We start from the raw sequence: 10,210 nt of genomic DNA, 5'->3' as shown, positions 1-10,210 counted from the left end.
GAGACAACTACTTTTGATTTTTTAAATCATCATCTCTAGTCCTTCTTTTTAAGATTTTTTTTTGACGTGGACCATTTCTATTTATTTGTTTATTTATTTTTATAAATTTATTTATTTATTTATTTTTGGCTGCACTGGGTCTTTGCTGCTGCACACGGGCTTTCTCTAGTTGCAGTGAGCGGGGGCTACTCTTTGTTGCGGTGCACAGGCTTCTCACTGCGGTGGCTTCTCTTTTTGCAGAGCATGGGCTCTGCTCTAGGCGCATGGGCTTCAGTACTTGTGGCACGCGGACTCAGTAGTTGTGGCACACGGGGTTGGTTGCTCCAAGGCATGTGGGATCTTCCCAGACCAGGGATTGAACCCACGTTCTGCATTGGCAGGCGGATTCTTAACCACTGCATTGATGTGGACCATTTTTAAAGTCTTTATTGAATTTGTTACAATACTGCTTCTGTTTTACGTTTTGGTATTTTGGCCACAAGGCATGTGGGATCTTAGCTCTCCGACCAGGGATCGAACCCACACCCCCTGCATTGGAAGGCGAAGTCTTAACCACTAGACCACCAGGGAAGTCCCTTGTCCTTTTTTTTTTTTTTTGCGGTACGCGGGCCTCTCACTGCTGTGGCCTCTCCCGTTGCAGAGCACAGGCTCTGGACGCGTAGTCCCAGCGGCCATGGCTCATGGGCCCAGCCGCTCCGCGGCATGTGGGATCCTCCCAGACCGGGGCACGAACCTGTGTCCCCTGCATCGGCAGGCAGACTCTCAACCACTGCGCCACCTGGGAAGCCCAAAGCTATACTCTTAATTATGCTCTTCTGTCTCTTACATATATTACTAAATAAATTGAATATAAAGTAACCATTGAATGACAAACAAATGTTAGTTACTAATAATGTTATAGATGGGATAAGTCTCAGAAATGTAATTTATACTGATTCCTGGAATGTTCTGAGATTTTATAGAAATTCAGCTTGATATACTGGATAGTAATGCTACTCTAATAGACGCTTCTTCTTTCTCTGTACTTAGGGTCATGACTTCTAGTTCTCCTTTAGTAATTAAAGTTGCTCTGAATGAGTGGATTTATTGACTTGAAATTGAAAATGATCAACTGTTCTAAGATTCATACTCTTGTTATATTGACAGTCATGCGACTGTTCTTTGTTGACCAAAATTAATTGGAGAATGCTTTCTGGGAAAGTCATTCAATAGAATAGATTATCACCTGTAACTCACAGGATTATTAATTTAAAATCAATGAAGTAATGTTTGAAAAGTGTCTCTAAATATTGGAGTTCCCCAGAGACAGCCCTTAGGCATCTACTCTTTCATCTGCTCTTACATTCCTATAAACAATCTGCTGATTCTCCCATCTTTAAAAAAAAAAACCAACCTACTGGTCTTACTATTCCCTCCAGCTATCACCGTACTTCTCTCCTTTAGAGTAAAACTCTCCAAAATTGCTGTCTGTAGTCCCTGGCTCCAATTTTTCTCTTCCTATTTTCTTGTGAAACCATTCCAATCAGGCTTTCTCTCCTACCACTCCCTGAAATTGTTCTTGGCAGTCACCAATGAACTTCCTATTTTAAAATCCAATTTTCAATTCTCAGGCTTCATCTTACTTGACTTAGCAGCAGCATTTAACACAGCTGATTACCCCCTGCTCCTTGAAACTCTTTCTTCAACTGGTTACCAGGATGCCAGACTTTTGGCCTCCCCTTGCCTCACTGGCCACATCATCTCAGTCTCCTTTGCTAGCTCCACTTCCCCCGACCTGGAAGTGTTGGAAGCTATAGGCCTCAGTAATAAGATCTCACCTCTTTTCCATCTATACTTATTCCCTTAGTGATCACAGTTTCATAGTTTAAAATACCATTCACACAGATTACTCCCAAATTTAAAGTTCCAACTGGAGTTCTTCCCAGAGCTTTGAGTTTCCAAGGAAAATTCACTTTCATTCAGTCCTCCAGATGGGATTTCCATGAACCTCTGAAGCAAGATGAAAGAAAGAAATGAGGACACACTATGAACACCAAGCTGAGATTTCACGGGAGGGAGATTAAACTCAAACTTGCCTGGAACTCAACAGGAAGGGGCTCTACAGTAGGCTCCACTTCTTCTGTGCTCTGTTTTTGGGGCAGAGAAGCATCCTCAGTAGTCATAGCTGGAAGGAGTAGCAAAAAAACCATGAAGGAGATAAACTATACCTTCCCACTTCCAAATTCACTAGGACAAAAGTTATCACAAGACAGATGAATTATGTACATAAGGCCTACTCCACTTAACTCAAAAAGCTCAGATAAAGACAATAACATGAAAGTGCTTTGACCAAAAAGTTAAACTCATGGACCCATAATATCTCAACCTTTTGGAACAATCTAATGGAGGTGGAAAAGTATGACGTGTTCTTTGTCACAAAAGCAAGCACTATGGAATATTCTCCCTTCCATGGATTCAGAGGGAAGGGAATGTGGATAAGAACAAAAATGTGGAAAGAGGAAGATGAGACAGGGGGATGCTATACAAGGAGCCTACTCATGGATTTCCAAACATGGTACCTTACTGAGTTTCTCTACTTTGGGGCCTTCTCCTGACATATGTCTGCTTCCCTTTTCTTTCATGCAGAGGCAACTAACCTTCATTCTCATCATGGGTATTTCCTCCACTTTTCCTCCACAGTTGCCTTATCTCTTCCTATTCATAAACACCAGGCAATTGATAGATGGGGCCCTTCCTTACGCATTAAGACCCTGAAAATATACAGGCCGGGATTCCCTTCCACGTTGAGTCGAACCCCAAATACAGGCAGGCCCAAAAACTCTGATAGAGCAAAGCACAGAAGGGGAATGAGTAAGACACGGACCCCATTCTTTTCTTTCTGTCCCCAAAGTTCAGAACCTTAAGCATCTAGGTGGAGCGACAAGATGTAAAGCTAATACCAACGAGAGGCACTCGCGCTCTCCTCGGAAGCCGAGGCCTCGGGCCTCCGCACTCCCCTTCCCAGAATCCCTCGGTGTGCCACGCCCCCTTCAGGCTCCCGGACTCCATTTCCCAGAGCGCTTAGCGGCAACCTCGCTTCCGGGACTCCCCTTCGCTCAGAACAAGGCTCCCGAAGCCGGCTAGCTACCCAGCCGGAAATACTCCAAAGGAGTTCGCGGAGCTCCCGCGGTAGGGACGGGGACGCAGGCAGGGACCAGCCCTGACCCTGCGGAGGCCTGGACCTGAGAGCCCGGCCCGCGCTGTGGTGGGAGGCATTAGAGCCGCGCGCCCAACGGGCGGGCCGCGGAGGTCCGCGCCTCTAACCCGGTCTTCTCTTACCCCCGGACGCGCTGCGGACCCGGCTCCCGCCCCAGGGCTAGACTCCCGGCCGGGCTGCGTTCTGGGAGGGGCGAGAGGGGCGGACACAGTCGCCTTCCGGACCCACGGAGCTGCGGGGAGACAAAAGGCTCGAGCCCGAGGCTCCGTCTGGAGTCGCATCTGCGCACTTGGAGGCCACCGCGCCGGGTCGGGGGTCCCGGCGGAAGGACTCCACTTCCCAGAGGATTCGGGGACACCGGTGCCTGTCCTAGGAGCGCCTGCAGAACAAGGGGAGGGAACTGCGGGCCTTTCCTGTCGGCCTCGAAATGGAGATCATTCCCCACCTGATAGGTCTCTTTTCTGAATAAACTGAGAAGCTGTTGTTTAAAAGCTCAGAGTGATTTGAGTGTCTGATTATTCGTTGGGAGTGGGCGATGGGGACCTGTGACACATAGTCTTTTTCCTAGTATTTCTCATTCTTTCTTATAATAAAGCCTCAAATCTGGACACCGAGCGCTAGTGCTGATTTTCTTGAAAGCATTTTGGCTGATTTAGAAAGCATCGTCACGGGTGAGCAGCCGTTGTCCTAATAGGAGAGATATAAAAGAAGAAGCATGGTTAGGAATGAGTTCACAAGGAAAGTTAGATGTGAGAAAGAAGCAAGTAGGGGGGTTGGCTCTGAAGTGGAGGATTGTGCGGACCTAGGAACGTTAGTACTATACTGGGAGGGTCAATCCCTGGAGCCAAAGATCAACCAAGATAAAAGATACTTCTTCCCACAGTGTCAGAAACAGTCGGGGCTTTAGCTTCTAGTTCTTCACAGAAATCCAGGGAAACCCGTCTTCTTTCTTTCTTTTTTTAAAAAAAATAAATTTATTTTTATTTTTGGCTGCGTTGGGTCTTTGTTGCTGCGCGCGGGCTAAGCAGCAAGCGGGAGCTACTCTTCCTTGCGGTGCCCGGGCTTCTCATTGGGTGGCTTCTCTTGTTGCAGAGCACGGGCTCTAGGCGCGGGCTTCAGTAGTTGTGGCGCACGGGCTTAGTTGCTCTGTGGCATGTGGGATCTTACCGCACCAGGGCTGGAACCCGTGTCCCCTGCATTGGCAGGCGGATTCGTAACCACTGCACCACCAGGGGAGCCTAAACCCATTGTATTTCAATTGCCGTTCTAGTCCAAATTACCATAGTCACCTGAACAGTCTCCACATCTAATCTCCCTTTTCTTCAATCTGTGCTATTCAAAGCAGCCTAGATGAAGATTTAAAAATTAAATCTGTTTATGTCACTCTTCCTAGAACGCTTCAGTGGCTCCCTCTGCCCTGGAATAAGGTGTAAACCCCTTAACACAGTTTACAAAAACCCTGCATAATCTGGCTCTGCCAATCCTGAATTATCTGTGGCTACCTTCCTACCTTTCTCTATACTCAGATCACATGGGCTTTTTAGTATCTCACATCCCAAACTTTTGCTCTCCCTTAGTCTGCACATTCTGTTTAGAACATCTTCCTCTAGTTACCCTTCAGATTTCAGTTCAAATGTCACTTCTTCAGAGAAGCCTTCCCTTCCCCTTCCTTCCCTTTAATTCAAATTAATTCTCTTGCAGAACTCTGTTCTTTCTCTCCACAGAATTGCCACAATTTATAATCATACATTTTCCTTCTATTATTTAATGTATACACAGACACACCAGAATGGGTGTCAACAGCTTGGAAGAAAATCCCAGAGACAATAGTGGAACATACTTAAGAATTGCTTTATTACAATATTCTTGGTGACAAGGAAAGTGATACTGGGTGAAAAAAACATGGGCACAGACAACACTGAGCGGAAAAATGATTCAGAATAGGATTCAGAGTGCGAAGAGTTTAGCAAGGCCTTAAGCATGTTATTTTCCTCTTTATGTGAGTACAAGAGTCATATCATTTTAAATGTTTGATTAAAACTATGTCCAAGTAAGTCTAAAAGGGATCTATTAATAACATGAAATAAAAGGTCAGAGTGATAATAAAATATTTTGTCATAATTTAGTTGGCAGTGTTTTTTCTTTATTGGTGGCACAAAAAATAATGGTGCATCTTATAATTTCATGGTGTCTTAGAATCCATGGAATACTCCAGGTTGTTTACTACTGACTTTGTGAACTGTGAAATGAAAAATTCTGAAATAAATCATCTCTAGGACCTCTTCTTGTTCTGTTGTTCGGTGCTTCTCTGTGTTAAGGCCTGGATCTCAATGCTGATGGTGGGCAGACTCAGGGGACTTGGCTCTGCTTGTTAAATGCCATTATTCCTTTTTTTTTTAAATTGTGATCTTTTAAAAATTGAAGTATAGTTAATTTACAATGTTGTGTTAGTTTCAGGTGTACAGCAAAGTGATTCAGTTATATATATCTCTTTAACACTTAAGTAAATTTTAATGGCATGGTAAATTGGCAAAGAAAATTTTTATACCAGTTGGATGAAATACAGTGTAACCATTAATAATATGCAGTATCCACTCCTAGGTATTTTTCCCAGAGAAATAAAAAATATACCCACATAACATCTTATAGTATGTGAATGTCCATAGCAGCATTATTCACAGTAGCCAAAAACTGGAAACAACCCAAATGTCCATCAACTGATGAATATATGTATATAAAATGAGGTCCAAAAAATAAATAAATTAAATAAAATGAGGTCCATCCATACAACGGAATATTATTAAGCAATGAGAAGGAATGAAGTAGTGACACAGGCTACAACATGGGTGAACCTTGAAAACATTAAGTGAAAACATCTAAGTAAGAGAAACCAGACCCAGAAGGTCACATATTGTGTAACTTCATTTATAGAAACATGCAGAATAGACATATCTATGGAGACAGAAAGTAGATACATGAATGATTGCATAGGGCTGGACAGGACAGTGGGTGTGAGGAAATGGGTAGTGACTGCTAATGGGTAAAGGGTTGCTCTTGGTGGTTATAAAAATGTTCTAAAATGGATTGTGGTGATGACCATACAAGTCTGTGAATATACCCGAAGCTGTTAATTGTATACTTTAAAAAGGTGAATTATATTGTATGTGAATTATATGTCAATAGAGATGTTTTAAAAGACACATTAAATTTATAGGTAATATCTGTTAGTGTAGTATCACAGGGGAAATTGTTTTACATGAAGATTTTTACAAGAGAATGATGTGTAAGGACATATAGACAGAAAAATCCCAGTGAAGTTACACATTATGGCAAGAGTCTTGGTTTTCTCTGAGATGTTTGAATTTGGGTCATTTTAAGTTTTCTCATCACCATGTCCTGTATCGACAAATTTTCTATTAAAGAGCATATTTTACTGTTTAAAAGAAAAAAATAGTAATTGCCTTCTTTTCAAAATAGGGCAAAATAAAACACTCTTCCTCATAGGTGTGACTCAAGTACATTCTTGTGTGAAGGGCTGGAGGAAGAGGGTCCCCACATCGTCTCTTCAGTCTCTGCTTTGTGTTTTGCTGGTCACATGTCAGAATCTCTTCAGATAAATTATGAGACTGGGGCCTCCCTGAAAGCCTGATCTGTTTTATCCCCTGACCCGTCCCCAGCTCCTGGAAGGGTGCTTGGACATCCTAGAACATCATGTGTGTGTTATCCTGTCATGATTATGCAAATGTTTGGGAAATAAATTATTATGACTGCTCTTAGGGTTACTCTAAAGAGGAGAAAACCTTCAGAGGAGAAGCATCCCGCACAGACAGCGGATTCCCCGAGCAGAGCCCCTGTTTCTGTTTACAGAAGACCCGCACGGCCATTGCTGCAGGTCAGTAAGTTTCAGACATTTGGACATACGGAAGGGAGGGAGGGAGGGTCAAGCACGACCGTCTCCAGACAGATGACATGGGGAGAGTCAGTCCTGCAGGTCACATCCAGGAATGTGAAGGAGGAGAGAGCACAGGTCTGGTCCCCAGGCCACTTTTGTGTCCTCGCAGTAGGACCGGCTCCAGCTGTGGGTCCAGGACTTTCCCCAAAGCGCGCTCACCCCAAGTGAAAACGATTGACCTCAGCGTTGCCTTCCATGCGCTTCCCTCCCGCTTTCCCTGGGTAGGTAGAACTTCCCCCTGGCGCCTACTGATCCTTAGGGAGCTCCTGTGACAAAGGGAACTCTCGCGGTCCCACCTCACGTTCCTCTGGCTTAGTGGCTGCAGGAACCTCGGTCTCGGAGAAGGGGCTGGACCACCAGCGCAGTTTGGAGGATGGCCAGAGCCTTAAAATCGCCAGGGACCGCGAGCTGCTTTAACAGGCGAAGGCAAGTGTTCTCCGAGCCCCTTCCCCTAACCCTGTCTACCTTTACTTTTTCCACCTTTCCACCTTGCTTTCTACACGCCCATGATGTAAAGACAAGAAGTGCAGAGAGAACCCCAAACCCTCTGGACGCATGGAGAGCAAACATTGAATTCTGCAAGGGAGAAGTGAGGAAGTTAGCATGTGGTAAATATCCGAAACAGACCAGCATTTGTGGCTTCGTGGCACAAAGGTAGCGCATGTGTCTCTAGATCAGAAGGTTGAGGGTTCAAATCACTTTGGTATCCAAGTAGATATTACCCCTCAATTCTGAGATTTCACCAATAATCAACCTTTCAAAAAGGAGTCTTTTTTTTTTTTTTTTGCCTCGCTTCTTGTGTGATTTTAGTTCCCCGACCAGGGATTGAACCCAGGCCCTCCGCAGTGAGAGCGCAGAGTCCTCACCACTGGACCTCCAGGGAACTCCCTAAAAGAGAATTATTTACCTATCTATTTATTTATTGAACTCAGCAAAGGACAGACTTTTAAATGGAAGGGGGTTGAGGTTGGCTTAATTAATTAAGTGAAAGCTTAATCCTGATTAAGTCTGCAATCGTCCTCATTTCTGCCAGCCTGGGTTTTTCCTTATTGAGGTCATGACCACTGGTTTGTATCTGGAACTTGATTGTTTCATATCCCTCTAGGAGAGATGCATTTACATGAATCCTAAGTGACAACATGGTAAATGCCAGGGTAGCTTTCCACTCCCATAGAACTCAGGAGCTCGGTCATCAACATAATAAACTTAGAATCAACTTCTTTAACCACAAAGCTCAGGGGCTTTTAACAGAGGAAGCTCAAATCATGAAGTCTGGTGGTGGCAGTTGAGATGGGGAGGGGGGACAGGGAAACTGACTTCATCTAGATGACTCAAATATCAACCCAGAGAGACTGTGCCATACCCTTCTGGGGACCCAATAAAACTACGTCCACATCAGAGTGAATTCGTTAACAAAGTCTCCTCATGCCGTTTTAATGTCCTATCTGAAGTCCTCTGATGTCCTACCTGAAGCTTAGTCCTGATAAGGAAAAGGATGGAACGACCTAAATTTCGGCTCACCTGGGTTTTTCCTCCCTTTCAGATCATCCTTATCTTTCTGTTAAGTGCCTGTCCATTGCTGAGTTGTTCACAAGAAGTTTCTCTGGACTGAAGAAAAGGAGAAAATCCACGCCTGGGAGCCCGCAGACAGACGCTTGTTTATTTTTGTTCACTACTGAATCTATCCCTTGGGGCAAGAGTAAAAGACACAACCTTGACCCCGACGTGATTTGAACACGCAACCTTCTGATCTGGAGTCAGACGCGCTACCGTTGCGCCACGAGGTCTTGGGACTAGCCCTATTTTTTATGCCTTAGAGGGACAATTTCAGCGGTTGTCAGGTGCAGCGTCCAGTATTTTTTTCTTTTACTGCACTCACTACGGCTTGGGATTGACTGTGAGTTCTTTGTCCCTTTTATAACGAGGCTATTCAAAGCGCGACGTAAATGTAAATGAAGCAAGCGGGAAGCTGAGGGCTCAGGGGATACTCGCCCTGGTAATTCGGGAACCCCACTTCCCCTACGGAGGTTTAAAGGAACGATGTTTGGGAAGAGACTGGAAAATAAGAAGCTCAGCTCACCGGGGAGGCAGGGTGAGGTGATCAGCTCTCCGGGTTCTCTTGTCCCAGGGCTTCTGCATGTGGAGCGCGGGGAGGATTTGCACGTGGGTTACACCTGCGGAGGAACACTATTTCCCTTTACCAAAAGGGCGCTTAGAAGGTTTTTTTTTTTTTTAAATAACATATTCAGGGGAGAGGGATAAATTAGGAGTTTGAGATTAACATATCCACACTACTATACATAAAATAAACAAGCACCTACTGTATAGCACAGGAAGCTATACTCAATATCTTGTCATAACCTATAATGGAAAAGAATCTAAAAAAGAATATATGTATTTATATATTTGTGTGTGTGTGTGTGTGTGTATATATATATATATATATATATAAAACTGAATCACTTTGCTGTACACCTGAAACTAACACATTGTAAAACAACTGTATTTCCATAAAAATTTTTTAAAAACAAAAAAAATTTAAAGTAACATATTCATTGTAGAAATCTCATCAGACACAAAACAAAACAAAAACCACTACAATAAGCAGTGCTGAGCGCCTGCAGGCACCCGGCTCTGTACATCTTGCCGCCCCACGTGATCTTTCAGGTTAAAGAACAGAGGGGTGGGGGAGGGAAGATCAATGCTTTGAGGTTGCGCTGTTGAGGTGCCCAGGGATAACAGATTTCGCGCTTTGTTCGCTGGGCAGAGTGGAGTGGGGAGGAGCCGGCATCCGGGAGGTTCTGGACACAGGGAGTCGTGTGACAGCCAGAGTCCCCGACCTGGGCATCACAAAGGCCTCCTGGATGAAATAGAAGGCTGATCTCTCCATTTCCTTGCTGGCGTAACCCGGAACCTTCCATTTCCGAGTTTTCAGAACAGAATGATGACTTTGAGTTGGGAACAAAGAATAGTTTAGATATTCCCTCGTTTGTGTGTCACATCCCTAGGCAGTCAGACTAGCCTGGTTGAGGATGCTTTACACTGAAGACTCGAGGACCTCT

General features: G+C 44.4%; 1 non-coding gene across 1 annotated transcript; it reads right to left on the bottom strand.

Moving 5' to 3' along the window:
* Nucleotides 1-8,863: 8,863 nt before the first annotated feature.
* On the bottom strand, nt 8,864-8,935 carry TRNAW-CCA (transfer RNA tryptophan (anticodon CCA)). Its single transcript has one exon. It is a non-coding gene; the product is annotated as a tRNA-Trp (tRNA).
* Between the last annotated feature and the right edge of the window lie 1,275 nt (nt 8,936-10,210).

The sequence above is a fragment of the Neophocaena asiaeorientalis genome, unplaced genomic scaffold (assembly GCF_003031525.2).
Source record: "Neophocaena asiaeorientalis asiaeorientalis breed wild unplaced genomic scaffold, Neophocaena_asiaeorientalis_V1.1 scaffold461, whole genome shotgun sequence".
NCBI classification, from domain to species: Eukaryota; Metazoa; Chordata; class Mammalia; order Artiodactyla; family Phocoenidae; genus Neophocaena; species Neophocaena asiaeorientalis.
This window is presented reverse-complemented; position numbering and strand designations above follow the sequence as displayed.